The 17,750-nt window shown below is 45.0% G+C and overlaps 1 long non-coding RNA gene across 1 annotated transcript; it reads left to right on the top strand.

Moving 5' to 3' along the window:
* The first annotated feature begins 9,876 nt into the window (after positions 1-9,876).
* Positions 9,877-17,240, top strand: LOC309565483. Its single transcript, XR_014225818.1, has 3 exons — positions 9,877-10,026; positions 12,099-12,185; positions 17,118-17,240. It is a non-coding gene; the product is annotated as an uncharacterized lncRNA (long non-coding RNA).
* The last annotated feature ends 510 nt before the right edge of the window (positions 17,241-17,750 follow it).

The raw sequence follows: 17,750 nt of genomic DNA on the forward strand, positions 1-17,750 counted from the left end.
AAAATGTCCACCAACTGAATCTGAACATCTAGAAATGAAGAATATAAATAGTCCCAATAAAGTGATTAAGGTACAAGGTGCCAAAAAAAATCTTATATATGAAGTGATCTTTTCAATACACTCTAATGGTGAAGTGCGCTTTGCAGACACAGCAGGGTGAGTGTATCCCGGTGAGCTCACAATCCAGACACCGAGTGCAGTGGGCGCTCACCTCCACAACACTCAGACTGAGCGTTAGATATGAAATATCCTGGCCACCCTCTCAACTCGTCCGCCAACTGCCTAGCGTCCTCCAGCAGCAATGGATCAAACAATGGGGGGTATAGCAGCATAGGAAACTCACAGTGCCTTATTTCCTGTATTAGTGCTCAAGCAAAGAGAGGCTCTCATGGTGCAGAAACGTAGGGTAACTTTTATTCAAACATAGTAGTACAGGCTACTCACATTATAGAAGATAATAGCGTGCAGACAGTTTCACAAACCGCCGATGCGGTGCGATCCGAAGCTTCCGGTCTTGGCCCAGGACCGGAAGTGACGTCAATACGGCTTAGTCTGACGCGTTGCGCTACGAACACCCGTAGCTTTCTCAAAGCTTTCCCCCTTTGAGAATGTAGCCCTACGTTAGTTTGCCTGTGAGGGGCTGACCGCCGACGTAGATAGTCGTGCGGCGGTCGGCAAGTGGTTAAAGACACGGCAAGTGGTTAAAGACACGGTTTGCTTATTTAGTTAGAGAGAGTGGTCCCCCTCATTGAGAGTTGAGCGCTGATTCTTCTAGCTTTTATATTGTTTTTTTTTAGGATCATTCCTTTATTTTCACCTGGTGATCCTGCCAGTAACACACTTCCAGTGGTGAACTCTCCCCACGCCCCCTACTGGCAGAACACAAGAGCGCTGCGGGAGGGATTCCCCCATCAACACAATGAGTGAGAATTGAGCAATTTTCTTTCCTTCCACCCATGTTCACATTGCATATTCTATGGGCTGCCGGAGTCATTATACATGGCCGGGACGGTGGGCTGTCAGTAGACACGGTCACTTTGCTCTAATTGTGCAATGTGACGGAGTCTATGTAAGCACAATTTAGTATTCCTTATGTGATCTGTCACCAAACTCTGGTTTAAAGAACAGTTCTATTTCAGTATATATTCTTAACTCAAAACCGTCCCTTCTATTGCTCTCAGCCTCCTCCAAAGGTCTTTTTTCTGCTGTCATCATCCGACTTCCTGAGGGTGGGTACGTTCATTCTCCATGGTCCCACTGTATGTAGAAACGTAGCCACCTTCTCATTTTATAAGGTGTCATTAAATATAAAATTTAAAAAAAAATCCACATTCAGATCGCTGTTCAGAGAGCATTTGACAGGTGGCGAGGAGGTGTTGTATCATTGTATCGCCATCTAACTGCCTGCTTTAACCCTTTAAACTCTGTGAATGCTTGAATGGGTCACACTGGGCCCCCTATAGGTCATCAGTTTAGTGTTACGAAGGAGGTCCGGTGCTAGAATTACTGCTTTCACCCAGGGTCGGCGCTACCACTAGGCGAATTAGGCAGTTGCCTAGAGCGCACTGCCACCTAGGGTGCAGCCACGGCCCCTGTTGTAGGGAAGCATTCAATGAAAGTGACAAGCTGCGGTGCGGCCGCCTGGACAAAAGTGAGGGTGCAGAAATGAGTTTCCATTCTCCGGAAGACCTATCCACCTGTTCCTCTCCCTCCCTTCTCCGATGGCCGCCCCGTCCTCTGCTCTGTGTCACTGTGTGTATACAGTGCAGGTGACGGCTCGGGAGGTGTAGCTGTGTCCTATCCATGCCCCGCCCACACTGCTCCGTCCACTCCAGCATGTCTGCAGCCTGTCCTCATACCCTGAGTTTCACACACATTCCTTCTCCCCCTCCTGTCTGCTCCGTCTGTGAGGGAAAGGTGGGCGGGAAGATTAAAAAGAAGCAGCCAAGCCGACAGCCTGGAACTGCTGAACGAATGAGACAGTGAGCCCCCAGGATTATTCCAAGTGAGTGATCACTTTCACTGACCATACTTTGCTCTCCCCTCTCTCCACTTGCCCCCTCTGTCTCCCTGATATCCCCTCCCCCTCTGTCTCTCTGACCCCCCCCCCCCCCCCCGTCTCCCTGATATCCCCCCACCTCTGTCTCCCTGATATCCCCCCCTCTGTCTCCCTGAAACCCCCCCCCCCCCTCTGTCTCCCTGAATCCCCCCCCCCCTCTTTCTCCCTGAATCCCCCCCTCTGTCTTTGCCACTTTCTGTTAATAAACTCCTTCCTTCCCATCATCTCCCTATACATTGATGTATCACAGAATTACTTTATTAACTTTATCCATTTAGTCCCTATTCATACTGGTGTGATGCAGGAAACCCTGCGATTCAGTGCCTGTTCCCATATCACACCAGAAATGCACAATGGTTCACACTGAGATCTGCGAATCACTGGGGGTGTCAATGTAAAGTTAATGACACCCCCAGATTGGTTCAAAGATCACAGTGCGAACTGTGCAATGGTGCAGGAATCGGATCGCATTGGGTTTTAACACCCATGCGATACAATTCCAATGAAAACCAAAAATAGGGACCTGCACCATTTTGGTGCGAATGCGATGCGATTTGTAGGGCCAAAATCACATTGCACCGACATCATATGTGATCTGCACAGCTATGTGGTGTGAATCACATGTGGTGATGGCATCGCAAAAGTGTGAATCGGCACTTAAAGTGGTATTAACCACTTCTATACAGGAAGGATTTGCCCCCTTAATGACCAGGCCCTATTTTGCGATTCAGCACTGTGTTACTTTAACTGAAAATTGAGTGTTCGTGCGACGCTGTACCATTTTTTTCTCCACAAATAGAGCTTTCTTTTGGTGGTATTTGATCACCTCTGCAATTTTTTTTTTTTTTTTTTTTTGCTCTATAAACAAAAAAAGGAGCGACAATTATGAAAAAAACAAAACAACATTTTTCACTTTCTGCTATATAAAATTCCCCCCCCCCAAAAAAAAAAAAAAATTAAAAAAAATGTAAGAATAATTATTTTCATCTTTTTAGTCCAATTTGTATTCCGCTATATATTTTAGATAAAAAAAAAAAACGCAATAAGAGTATTTTGATTGTTTTGCGCAAAAGTTATTGCGTCTACAAACGGGAAAGATTTATGTCATTTTTATTTATTTACTAGTAATAGCGGCTATCTGCAATTTTTTTGCAGGGCTGCGACACTGCGGCGAACAGATCGGTCCCCTGACTGACATTTTTGACACTTTTTAGGGGACCAGTGACATTACTACAGTAATCAGTGCTAATACGGTAGCATGCAGTCACTGTAATAATGACACTGGCAGGGAAGGGGTTAACCCAGGGGCGATCAAAGGGTTAAGTGTGAGCCTAGGGGAGTGTTTACTAACTGTGAGGGGAGGGGCTTTTGAAATTACCATAGAAACCTGTGATCCTATATATAGAAGGATCACAGGCGCTCTGTGATCATTCCAGGGAGAAGAATGATCATCTGTGTTTACAACATCCGACCGTTCTTCTCTCTCAGCGGGGAGCGATTGCAGGTGCCCGGCAGCATTCATGGCCGCCGGCCCCATGCATCAGCATCCCTGCTGCCTAGTGGGGGCGGGAGCACGGCAGCGAGCGCTTGCCCCCCAGCACCGCGAGCGCAACTGACATAGATCTACATAGTTTCACGCAGTCGAGCCAGCTTGCCGCAGTAAAACTGCGGTGGGCAGTTGGCAAGTGGTTAAAGCAAAGCTAAATATTTATTTTACTGCAGCTTACTAGTTCTTAGATGGGTGGCTGCATTAGTTTTCCTTTCCGTTTCACTTTTAGGTTTTCTCGTGATCCTGCTAGTAAGTCAATTGTTTTTTAAAAGAACAAGCCATCTTGCAGATGTAGCAGTTAGAGGGTTGAATCAAACCATTTAACACTGACAAAGTGGGTGGAGTCAGGGGCAGCAACATTTAATTTTGCCTAGGGTGTAAAAAAATCCTTGCACTGGCCCTGGTTTCACCCCAGCGTGTGTGGTGATATGTAACCTGTGTAGCGCAATCATCGTTTTAATGTGTCGCGTCACTTCCGGTTCCTGCACGATCAAGAACGAGACCTGGACCGCATCGCGCTCCACACTCGTACCTGTGCTTGTACATTTGCTTCCTATGTGAGTACCTCTCTGTTTTATGCATCAATAAACCTATCTAGACGTTATTACGCTATGTGCCTTGTCTATCTATCATCCCTTGGTATACGGCTATGAGATATTTCTGGTGGACACCTCGGACCATCCCCGGCCTATAGGAGATCATTAGGACCCGCTACTACCCCAGGGATACCTGCAGTTAGGACCTCCGAGACCACTTCCAGGACCTACCGATCCAGGAGGAGGGGAGACACTGAGATCTTTTGATCTTTATACACCCACCTTATACCCCTGTGTGGGGTGGGTGCTTCTGGTGAGTGAGTTTTTTTTACCAGAAAGGATCACCTAGCACCTCACCGCCCAGCACGGGGTCACACCTTTAAGTTTAAGTTATCGGTAGAGTGTTGCCACCTTACCTTCCACCTATTTGTTTGTTTTTTGGATATCTTTCACACTATACTCAGTCACTAGACTTAAGAGACTTCACCATATTGGACTGTTTAATTATCTGCTGCACACCAGTGCCAATCTGGACTGTGTTTTATATATATATATATATATATATCTCCTCTGCATATTAGAGTTATTTTGTTTTTTATAAATAGCACCTTATAGCTTATATCATACTGTATGATACAGTTGGGAACTTTTCACGTGCATGATAGCACTTTATCTGATAAGCACTTTATCTGATAAGCACCTTATTTGTGATTTACCTTTAAGTACGCACTATTTATGTTGTGATATTCCAACACTTGCACTTGTCACTTTATTGAGTTATCACCTGATATGTTTTTATTGCATTCAGATTTCTAATTTTACCAAAGGCAGCACCAACACCCTATCTTTTATTCATTTTACATTTAGTCTTCGGACTAATATTCAGGGAGGCTGCAGTCTTACACCTACACTTTCTAATTTATAATATACCATCATCTATATTTTTTATATATTTATATTCTCACATCTGTCACATCTTTGCACATTTTTTCGCACATCCAAATAGAGCCATTTGCGCGGAGTCTATACCTTCTATCGCTTGCATTTTATGTTCGCGGGGATGGAGGACCTTAATTTTTTTAGTTTTTTTATTTTTTTGGGTGGGGGTGTATTTTATATGCCTGGGTGTAACCTTTTTTAATTTTACTTTTTCCTTTTTTTTTTTTTTTTTTTATGTGTTTTTTTTGGTGACAGGCTCTCTTTAATGAGACATCCAGTGTCTTTCGTCTACCCTGTGCTCTACTGAATGTAATGTAATGCAGATTGCATTACATTCTTTGCCTGCCAAGCTGTCGGGGACACCGAGAGGTGGACTCGGAAGTGACATCAAACACGTGGCTTGGTCAGCAACAAGGAGGGAAGGACAGCGGACCCGCTATGTCGGTCCTTGGCCTGCAGATGGGCAAGCAGAGCCCGGGATATATGGCAGGGTTTGCGGGGGTGGATGTTGTTAAGAACCTAGCAGCGAAAGGGTTAAATAAGGTATTAAAAAAACATAAATGAATTAAAAAAAGATAGGCTGCATTACTTGCCATAAATTCAAGTTGTCCCCTGTGTCACCTCTTTGCCATTTGGTGTCCTCAGTCTTCCGGGTTAAATGATGCCAGGTGTCCCCTAAATTGGATGGATGAATGAAGGAACAATGTGAATGCAGGTTATCGGGGACCCTGCCCCCTGGGTAGGTGTCATTATGGTGCTCTTCAGTTGCATTTTACTTATACAGAGAGTGGCTGGGCAGTTCTCAATGATACAGAAAGCAGCACTGAGGTGATGTCATTACTCTTTCTGCATCAATGAGGACTGCCCAGAGAAGAGGTGACGAGGACCCTGCAGAAACAGTCAGTTGTTTAGTATGTTTGCTGCAGGATTAACTCAATTAGTGAGTCGGCATTGCAGCCAATCTATAGGCATGACAGACAACCAACATGAACAGAATTACAGAGACTCAATGGCAGCCTACAGAATGTTCTCATGACAAGTAGTATTAAAAGTCCTCATGAGGCGGTGGTTCATACCACTGACTGATCAAAGATCAGTTTATGTTATCATCAGGAGCCTGTGGGTGGAGGTGAGGCATTAGTAGAACATGGGGGTTTGTGTTGGCGCTGACAAAGGCACCACATTCATATTTAGACCCGGTTCACACTGGGGCAACTTGTCAGGCGACTTAGCCGCCTGACATGTCGCGCTTCATTCAGTGCAATGGAACCGTTCTAATCAGAGAGACTCAAGTCACTCCGACTTAGAAAAAGGTTCCTGCACTACTTTGGGGGTGACTTCGGTGTGGCTTGCATTGACTTCTATTAGAGAAGTTGCTTTGCAAGCCACGCTGAAGTCGCGCTGCATGGGGCGGCTTCAGAGTCGGGCAACTTTGAAGCCGCCCCAGTGTGAACCGAGCCTAAGTCAGCACAGCTTGAAGGAAATGGTTAATTGGCCGAGTGCCGGTTCACACTTGTGCGGCTGCGGAGATCGCATGCAATTCGGAGCGCACTGCTCCTTCATTACATGCGATCTCATGTGCGGTGCGAATTTCAGCCATACAATTTGTATGGCTGAATTCGAAATGCATCCGCACCAAAGACGCACAGGAGGCATTTTTTGAGCCGCATCAAAATCGGATCGCACAGTGGTTCACACTTGTGCGATCCGATTCTGTGCGTACTTGCAGATCGCACTGCGATATGCAAACTGGGGGTGTTAACTTTTAATTGACACCCCTGCGTATCGCATATGGCAGTGTGAACTGCCAGATGTGTGGATGCGATGCGGGAACACGCTGCATATTCGCAGCCTTCCCGCATCGCACAAGTGTGAACCGAGCCTGATTATCAGGGAGAACTTGGTGGGTGTTGGAAATGCATGTACAGGGCTGCATGTAATTCACCTGTCCATATATATATATATATATATTTATTATATATATATATATATATATATATATATATATATATATATAATGTGTTTTATTTGTAGCTGGATTCTGTTGGGTTGGATCAGTGATTGTAGTCTGATATCCCGCAGGCACTTTCCTTTCCTCCAATACTTTCTGATTAATGTAAACTAAAAATTCGAATACTTGGCAGGTCTGGGAATTAATGTACTTTGCCTCACCACAGACCATGAGAGACTGTATTATATTACTGGCATCTATCCAGTGCGAAGTAGAATTCTGTGTTTCGCTTCACTTTATATTGGTTGTTTAGAGCAGTCTCCTAACTGTGGCCTGGGGGCCGGATGTGGCCTTTTGTTTGCCTTTATCCGACCCTTGGGGCACTATTCCTCCCATGGACATTAACAATAGGACATAATTCATTCCATGGGCACCAGCAATGGGGGCACTAATGCTCCCACAGGCACCAGCGATGGGACATTTTTGACTCCTGCTGGCTACAGTCAGGCCCCTCTAATGTCTGAAGGATAATAAACTGGCCTTTGTTTAGAAAGTTTGGAGACCCCTGGCTTAGACCAAGCAAACTATTTCTCTTACTGAACAATGTGTGCGCTGTAATGCACTTTAGTGGTATTAGCTACTTTGTGTATACAGCGGCTGCCATATTGGAAACTTGCTAGGATGAAATGGTGAGGCTAAATACCATTCAGAACAAGCTTTGTGTTTTAATAAATAAATACAAGACTTCCTCTGACTGAAGTGGAGAGGTGGGTGGATGACCTCAGGATTTCCACCTCTTCCAGTCAGAGCAAGCCTTGTGTTCCTTCATAAAATGACAAGGCTTCTCCTGAATGGCGGGGAAGCACTCAGTATGACTCCTTTATGTACGGCAGCAGCTGAGAAGTCGTCCATCCTGCTGCTGGAAAACAGTGCTGCATACTGTATGTAGGGAATACTACTACACTGCATTTCAGTATACGCAGCAGCATTGTTTTACTAATGGAAAAGGTTTCTCTGGCCGATATGTCTAAGACCAGAGCTTCAATGGCTGTCAGCACTTGATAAGAGTATTACACCCTCACATTCCATAGTCCCGTTAGACCCCATATTTGTTTAGATAAGTGTTTATTTTTTTTTATTCTGAACCGAGCAAATCCCGCGACATGCCTGTGCAATGACTAGACCCGTAAACTCACCAGTTTGCTGACGTGCTTGTTTGTACAAAGGCCTATATATGAAATATACCGTATAAAGAGAGATAACCGAGAATGATCCTGTTTTTCAAACAGCCACAAGATTTGTAGTGCCCTAACTTTTTTTTTTTTTTTTTTGCTAAGTGAACGGGGTTTGTGCTTTTCCATCACATTTTCACTTTTTTTTTTTCTCTAGTGTGGGAGAGCGCTAAAGCTGCTAGACCCTCTATCAGGTTGGATTCTTTAGTGAAAAGATGAAAAAAAAAAAAAACACTGCAAGCAAAATCTTTACAGAAAAAGATATTCCAAAATACCAGGGTTTCTCAGCTGAGGTTCCAACACGATCTACCTGTCAGTAGCAGACAGTTGCAGGGTAGATTGCTGCAGACATTTGCAGAGCTATGCAGGGAAGCAGCTGTGATAGTGCTGGCTGTGGTGCGCTGTTCCCCCCTGGCCCCTCCTATCCATCCCAGGTGCTGGTATGTGATATCACTTGGGATGGACAGGAGGGGGCGGGGAGGAACAGCGTGCCACAAAACATCTAAATGGACGCTTCACTGTGCTGCTCTGCATATGACGTAAACTGATAATTGTAGACTAGAATAGCCACTGCAACACTTTACTACATGCTGCAGTGGTAAAGAAAAAACAAACATTTTGGCTTCTGCAGTGGTAAAAACAACATCGGTGCATTGCAATATGTTGAAAACCGCATGTCAGCGCACTCCAACTTAAACGCAATCAACGGATGTGAAGCGTAATGCAGTTGGTGTGAATTAGCTTAATTCTTGATTTGACGGTTTACCATTCTGTAGCCTCCACACAGTTTGATATCAGCCAGGTAAGAGACAGGGGGGCTTACTGACACTGGGCTGGAGGTTTGGTAGAGAATACAAGTGAACTCCAGCACACACAGCTATCCTGAGAGTAAGATTGTATATTCTTGATATCCTAAGAGTGGAGATTATTTTTATTCTAATGCTCATTGTTGGCAGGTTTTCTTTTAGCAATCCATAGACTTAAAGAGGAAGTAAACCCTCCTCTACAACTTGTACCTATAGGTAAGCCTATATTAAGGCTTACCTATATGTACTGTAAATATCTCCTAAACATGTACCGTTTAGGAGATATTTACCTTACATGCAGCCAGTGACGTCACTGGCGCATGCGCTCTGAAGGAATGGCCGCTCGTGCCGTTCCTTCAGAGTCCCGAGCCGTGACTGTTGGCTCTCGCGCGCGTGCGCAGGAGTGACGTTGCCGCGGCTCCGGCCAATCATATGGCTGGATGCCGCGATCCCAGAAGACGGGCGACTGGACATGTCGCCCGGCATAGAGGTGAGTGAGCGGCACGGCGGGGGCTCGTTCTAAGGTAAGTATTGCATAATGAGCTAGTATGCGATGCATACTAGCTCATTATGTCTTTCTCTTGCAGGGTGAAAAAAAAAAATCTGAGTTTACAACCTCTTTAAAATAGAAATTGATCAGTCTGGCTGTCCTGAGATGGATTGGGCAACTTTCAGACAAATCTAGCATGCATGGTTTTTATACCCGCACAGAAGACCAACAAATATATAAGTAGACTGAGGAGTAAAAAGGTTTTGGTGCACAGTGTGTCTATAACATTAGCCTGGTCATTGGACATAGTTACGGTATAGCTGTCATGTGACTTGGTTTATGTGGCTACCTTGCAGGTCCGGGACTTTTACACCAAAGTTCTGAGTGAAGAAGAGCGCAAGAGGCTCTGTGAGAACATTGCCGGTCACCTGAAGGGTGCCCAACTCTTCATCCAGAAAAGAGCTGTGAGTATCATCTGCAATAGAGTGTATTAAAGAGCACCTGTCATGCATATTTATAAAAGTTATTTTGCACTTGTGAAGATCCTACAACTTTAACGTCTAAGTTCACCTTTAGGGGAAAAAAAATAATAAAGGCACATACTTTTGCAGAAAAAAAAAAAGTGCATTTAATACTTATTTATTCCCCCCCCCCCCTACAATCGTGGGTGCATGGTTGGGCTCCTGCAGACTCTCCCTCTATATTTCTGCCTGTAACTCTCTACAAGCTTTCAATAAGGCCATTGGTGCTTGGTGGTGCTGCTCCAGGCTTAGGTATAGGGCCCCGCTGGTACTCAGGATAGTAGGGATGTCGGCATTAGGAAAACTCATCCAGTGGGTAATAGACATTGAAGCATGAGACCGGCACTCATCATAGCCAATCCTAGTGTGGATGTGTACATCCCCCGAGGAGCAGCATTGACTGGGGCTTTCATATCCATATGGGCTTTAAAGCAATTATTAAAACTTGTTTGTTTATAAGATTTTTTATTTTTTTTAAACTTACCTGCTCTATGCAATGGTTTTGCACAGAGCAGCACGGATCCTCCTTTTCTCTGGTCCCACATCGGCGCTCCTGGCTCCTCCCTCCTCACGGTTGTACGGAGCTGCATCTCGGGTGCACCCAAACAGGCATGCTCCCGAGATGCGGCTCTGTGTCCATTCACACACACACAGCCGTGGCCCAGTCCCACCCCCTCAATCTCCTGTAAGGTAGAAAGCTGCAGGAAGAGTGAATGGATTATGGCAACGCTGATCAGTAGATTGAGAACTACAAGCTATTTGCTTATTTATTCACAGATCTCTACAGATCCTAAATGCAGATGTAACATGTTCCAATGGTCAACTTTTTAAGTTCCTTTGCTTGTATGAATTAAAGCAGACCAATGCTTAGGCTCGGAGGCTCGGTTCACACTGGTGTGATGTGGAAACCCTGCAAATCCACTGCGAGTTATCGCGATGCAGGCAGTTTGCACTGCAATATACGAAACTGGGAGAATAAGTACAAAGTTAATGACACCCCAGATCAGTTTGCATATCACAGTGCAAACTGTCAATTCAGACAGGAATCGGATCGTATGGGTATGACCAACCATGCCCATCATTTTCTTGTGTTGACCAAAAAAGGGTCCTGCACGAGTTAGGTCCGAATGCGACGTGAATTCAGGCATACAGGCATACAGTCTGTATGGTTGAATTTGCATCGCATGTGACTTGCAGAGCCGTTCGAATCACATGCGATGTCTGGCATTGCTACGCCCTCAAATGTTGTTTAACGAGCTTTGCTGCGATGGATAAAAATCTGTAGACATCGAGCCTGGTACCAGACACTGATTAAAGGGGGGGGGGGGGGTTCATTTTAATTTGCAGGAATATGTAGTATGGAAATGTTGTATATGTGGGGTGCACACAAATTGTTTTTGGGATGTATTGTCTGGGTCTCCATATTTCTGGTGCCGATACATGGGCTGAAACACTCGCTTTCCCCAGAGACAATGTTGCTGCGGGTTCAATTCCTTGCAGCCCAAGGCACTTGAGTCATGTGATTTCTGTAAAGGTGAGAATCGGCATTTAGACTGGACAACCCTCACAGATCATGTGACTAAAAACCCAGACCTTCACACATTCCAACCACAAAATTGTAGGTTTGTTTTCCCACAGTAATTGGGCCATGATTATAGAGGGGAGGAGGACCATTGGGGCATTCGTTTATATCTACAAAGGTGGACAACCAAGACACGCCACAATTGTATCATATGGCCGTTTGAGTTTTTCCCATTTTCAGTTTAAGAGATGTCCCATAAATCTACAACTTCTTTCTTTGTCTGTATCTTGTGAGTATTCCCATAACTCCATGGGTTCTTTTTGATTACATTAGAGCTTTTCAGCATCGTATTTGGAGAATGATATGTTCTATCTAGGTGCCACTTTAACGGGGTGATTTTCCCTTGCCATGTAAGAGTTTATGAAGTTAGGAACCATCCTTGGGCTGGAACTTATTTCATTTGGTAACCCCTGTTAAATTTTCCTTCCACCAGGTGAAGAATTTCACTGACGTTCACCTGGATTACGGCAACTGCATCCAGGCTCTGCTTGACAAGTACAACGCTGAAGGACACCATAAGGTAATGTGAAGTGCTGGTCTTTCCTTCCACTAGGGGGAACCCAAACCTTACCAGTACTAAGGATTATGGGGTGTGACGATTTAATTCCCGCACTGGGGGGAAAATAAGTTTCCTTACCTATACACTAGTGGCTGTTGTCACCCCTTCCAAGTAGTCCCCTTGTGAAGTGACACTTTTTTTTTCTAGAAATCTGTGCCACTGCTTGAATCATTCCTGGATTTCATTTTCTGGAATGCTATGCCGGATTGTCATCAAATCTGTGTCCTATTAAGGCATTTGATTTTTTAAACAGCCAAAAGTCTCCGGGCTCATTCACACCATACGTTCATGAAAACTGATGGGAATTGAAGAGAAAACCACACAGATTTCACTTGCAAAGACATCAGATTTCATGAATGTTGACATCGGTTCTGTGCCCTGTCCACACCAATGTTGATGTCACGTCAATTTTTTTCCAGTGCAGAAAACTGCACACACAATGGAGATTCCTGCCCAGAAAAAATCTGCACGCTGTGGTGTGAACAGGGAACATACAGAACCAATTTTTTTTTTTTTTTTTTTTGTGCCCTTGCAGAACGTATGCAGAAAAACTGTCTCTGCACCATGGTGTGAACGAGGCCTCAGGGTGCTAAGTCAGAACAAGGTGGTTGGTCAATTTTCGGAATGGATTTCTGTGCCAGGAACTCGAACACTTCACCACAACAATGATCTTGCCTATGATGCGTTAGGAATCTACTTGTCAGGCTAGAGTTCCAGTATAGGTACTCAGTTTTTTTTTTCTTTTTGCCTAGTCAGGAGTAAGGACTTAAGCCCCCTACACACGCACCAATTGTTGGCCGACTGATCAGCCGTCTTTTGTCCAGTGTTGTTGTGTTGGTTGAAATGTGCTCTAGACTGCACACAAATTTTGTCGGCCAACAACAACCAACTGCAGAAATGATGTCATGTTCTGGTCTACTTTTTGTGTGTTTTTTCTTCTCTGAGCATGCCCAGTCTTGCTCATCTGACTTTGGTCGGCCGAAATCTGTACTGACTGACGAACAATCGGCCGTTCTGGCGACGGCCAACAAAAATTTTATAGCATGCACACCAGATTTAGTTCGGCCGAAAAGTCGCAGTCAGTTGTCGGAATCATCATACTAACAAGCCGATAATACGGCGATCGGGCGACGGCCAACAATTGGTACGTGTGCACGGGGCTTTAGTTCCTTGCTGGGGTCTCTGGTCCCGGCAATTTTTTCTTTTTAGATAGATATTCATTTTTTTTCTCCTGGAGATCTACAATAAACTGCCGGACTGGGCAACAGGCTGGATAACCTAGATCCAGTGGTCACCCCAGTTTGGCCACCGAGCGTGCACAGACCTCAGCTCTGCGCTAGGTCAGCCATGACATAGCCCCACCGCACGGTCTGGCCTGTGAGTTAAACGCCTCGAGGTTGCATGCGACTGGGTCTCAGCCCGAGCAACAGCCCCCCATGTAAATGGCGAGGGGTTCTGTCTGGAGTGGTGCCCATCTGGTTCCTGGTATGGTGAGTAACTGTCCTCCCTCTCCCCCTGGAGAGTTTTGGGGTGGATGTGGGCCCCTCCATGGGACGATCAGACACCCCCCTTCCCTCATGCTGGGGCTGTGTTGGTGGTCTGGTCCACCTCCTGGGGTGGGGGCAGGGCGCTATGCTGATGATGGGGGGGTGCACCGTCGGCGATTGTACGATCGGCATGGGCTGTACCTGGTGGAGGCTCCTGCCTGGGCTTGTCCCATTTTCTTATAGCCTGTGTGCTCTATGCTTCTTTTTTTTTTTTTTTTTTTTTAAACTGTTTCATGAACTGAAAAAAAAAAAAAAAAAACCACGGAAGTTAGCCTAATTTTTATGTATAATGCAAAATATGATTTTACGCTGAAAAAAAAAAAAAACCTAACATCATGCTTTATTATTGTGCACACTCGTGAATGGCGTAAAAATTCGGTACTTAAAAAATCTTTATAGGCTACCCTTTAAAAATGTTCACAGGTTACCTGTTGAGCGTTACAGAGGAGGTCTTGTGCTAGAATTATTGCTTTTTTTTTTTTTTTTAACACTTTTTCCTGGACATCCCTTGAAATAGGAATAGGGCATGAAAGGTCCTCTTTACAGAGAGTCCTGGAGTCTATAAGTACCCCACATCTCTCCTATGCTGGAAAGTCTGAGATTCCCCGCCATGTTTACATCTGCCGGCACCAAAATTGACGTCATAACTTCTGTCTTGGCCTCCGAAGGTCACAGAGATGGCCAGGGACTATCTGGTCCTCGGTCAGCTCTATGGTAAAAGGCTGTCGCCAGCTGATTCATTTTCCGGCTCACTGATCACACGGACATGCCAGAAGAAACACTGGAGGGGGTGGGGGGAATGGTCAGCCGCTATGATTGTTTTTACATGGCAGGGAATCACCTGTAGAAAATGTCCCACGGGCGGGAAGTAATTAAGTTTCACTCACACTTTTGTTAGTTTTCACACAACTTTGTTAATCCGCTGCTCCAGATTCCGGTCTCTCATTTTTTGCCAACATCGCAAGGCACACACTAGTTATTTCTTCTACTGCTCCGTAAAGACTGAGTCAGCTGGGCTGTGAGCCAAGCAAGTGCAAGGTAGACCATGTGGGATCATTCTCAAGTGTAAATGGCTGTGTGACTCGCCACCATAGGGTTACTCCACGGCCGGGAATTAAATTGTCACACCTTATATGAAGGCTGGGATTTTTCAATCACAAAATGAAGATACTAGATGCCAGGCTGTAAACCCAGTGGCTTTAAAGCGGAGTTCCACCCATTTTTAATAGGTTGGAATACATAGATCTTTGTAATCCCCTTTAAAATGGCTTTTACCAATGGAAATTTTTTTTTTCTTTTTTGCTAGTAAATACCTTAATTTTGGCTTTATTCCTCCTCTCCTCACTTCCTGGTCCGATCGGCGATGACGTCATTCGGCGATCCGCAGTGTCTGCTGGGATGTATTCTACTTGCAGTAGCTGTATCTGTACTGAGCCGTGCCTGCCCCGCCTCCGCCCCGCCTCCTCTCATTGAATTGCATTGTATGAATGTATTAAGGCTGTTCTCTGCCCAGCCTCCGCCCCGCCTCCTCTCAATACAACTCAATGAGAGGAGGCGGGGCGGAGGCTGGGCAGAGAACAGCCTTAATACATTCATACAATGCAATTCAATGAGAGGAGGCGGGGCGGAGGCTGGGCAGAGAACGGCCTTAATACATTCATACAATGCAATTCAATGAGAGGAGGCGGGGCGGAGGCGGGGCAGACACGGCTCAGTACAGATACAGCTACTGCAAGTAGAATACATCCCAGCAGACACTGCGGATCGCCGAATGACGTCATCGCCGATCGGACCAGGAAGTGAGGAGAGGAGGAATAAAGCCAAAATTAAGGTATTTACTAGCAAAAAAAAAAAAAAAAGTTTCCATTGGTAAAAGCCATTTTAAAGGGGATTACAAAGATCTAAAGTTCCAAAAATGGGTGGAACTCCACTTTAATATACCTAGGGGGCTATTTACTAAAGCTGGAGAGTGCGAAATATGTCGCAACTCTGCATAAAAACCAGTCGGCTTCCAGGTTTTATTGTCAAAGCTTCATTGCACAAGCTGAAGTTAGAAGCTGATTGGCTACCACGCACCAGATTCTCAGTGCACCAGCTTTAGTAAATCTACCTCTTGGCCTGAGTTCACACTTCTGTGGCGTGGTACACCGCATGGGATTCGCATAGGAATCGCACTGCATTCCTGTGCGCATCACATGCGATGTCTGTGCTGTGTGATTTGGGCCATACATTTAGTATAGCTCAAATTGCATCTGCACCAATTAGTGCAGGATACTTTTTTCTGCACCTGAATCAAATCATATGGCTGTTCACACCCATGCAATGCAATTCTGTCAGTCGCGCTGTGTTTTGCAATCTGTTTCGGGGTGTTATTATTCTACCATTAACACCCGCAGCAGTTTGCATGGGCGCCGTGCGATTGCCATGCAATGTGATGCAGGGAAACAGCAAATCTTGTGTGTTCCCCGCATCGCATCAATGTGAACCAGAGCTTAGTGTCACTGATGTAACATAAGCATGCAGAAAGTGAAGGCAGAACTCTTGATGCATGCTTTTGGCTCTATATGGGAGGTGGGAAAATGACCTTTTCCGAGAGAAGTTGGCAATGGCTGCCTACCTATTCTCTCAGCAAATATTTCCTTTAAATGCCAGGGAATATAAATGTTTGGCTGTGAACCGTACATCATTGGAACCTAACCTCATTTTGGGCTTTAATTTAAAGATCAGCTCCAACCAAAACCTTGTGTTCTATTTAGCACGGGTAATATGCAACTGTGTATGTACAAGCTTCTGTCTCTGGGTATTGCTGAGTTTGAAGGACACACAGATCCCATGCTTTAGTTTTCCCAGCACTCTGGCTACATACGAGATGACTATCTTACCATGAGTTCGGCTTTTTCCCTCTACTCAATGGGTCCCATGTTTTTCTAGGACCGGGAGGTCAACTGGTTTTCTAGGGGTCTGAATGGACCATCTACATCAGGGGACTTCAAACTATGGCCCTCCAGTTGTTTAGGAACTACAATTCCCATCATGCCTAGTCCTGTCTGTGAATGTCAGAGTTTTACAATGCCTCATGGGATGTGTAGTTCCGCAACATCCGGAGGGCCGTAGTTTTAGGATCCCTGATCTACATAATGTGATGGGTTTTTTCTGGGTCAGTAACCCAGTATTGAAGCCAGAGGCAGTCAGCTAGCTGGCATTTTGAGCAGATCAGCAGCCTCCACAGTTTCTCCCAATGCAGATTTTCTTCAGAAAACAATACACTTGTCCATTCATTCATCTATTTTTGTCTTTGGAAGGTATTAATTTGTAATTGCTAACGACACTTTTTGTTCTTTTACAGAGAGCGTTCAAGACCTACACTCAGCATTCCGCTCATGTGACCGCCAATGACAAGGCCAACCTGTAACCGTCCTCATCCTCCTCCTCAATGATCCGTCCACTAATTTTTTTTTTTTAATTTTAACTTTCAGACCTAAATGATTGCTTAAAAACCGTGCTACAGAATTCCAAAAATCTTTCTGGTTAATCAATAAACTTTTTTACTAAGCTGCTGTTGGCTTCAGGAACATCCTGCACTTCTATTTTCCAGGCTGAACCAATAATCGCACAAAGGCAGATTTACACCGAATGATACTGGAAAAAAATAACCGAATATGCAACACAGCTTGTGTATGTAATACTAACTTTCTGTCCAAACATTTCCAATAGCTGACTTTACTGAGCACCGCTGACAATAACTTCTTACTCTGTGCCTTCAAATGACAGATTCAGCTGATTGCAGTAAAGGTGATGCAAATAATCGTACAGCTCCTACATTACACGGTGAATGTTGGGGGAGTAGCTGACTATCCGGTGGCTGGCAAATGTACTTCATTAAGCCTACGACTGTCTACTAGATGATAGAATAAAATCTTTTTGCATATACAAAAGTCTCACTGGTTTCTTCTTGTTGGGAGTCAGCTGGAAGCATGCT

The sequence above is a fragment of the Pelophylax lessonae genome (genome assembly GCF_965119305.1).
Source record: "Pelophylax lessonae genome assembly, chromosome: 10".
Classification (NCBI taxonomy): domain Eukaryota; kingdom Metazoa; phylum Chordata; class Amphibia; order Anura; family Ranidae; genus Pelophylax; species Pelophylax lessonae.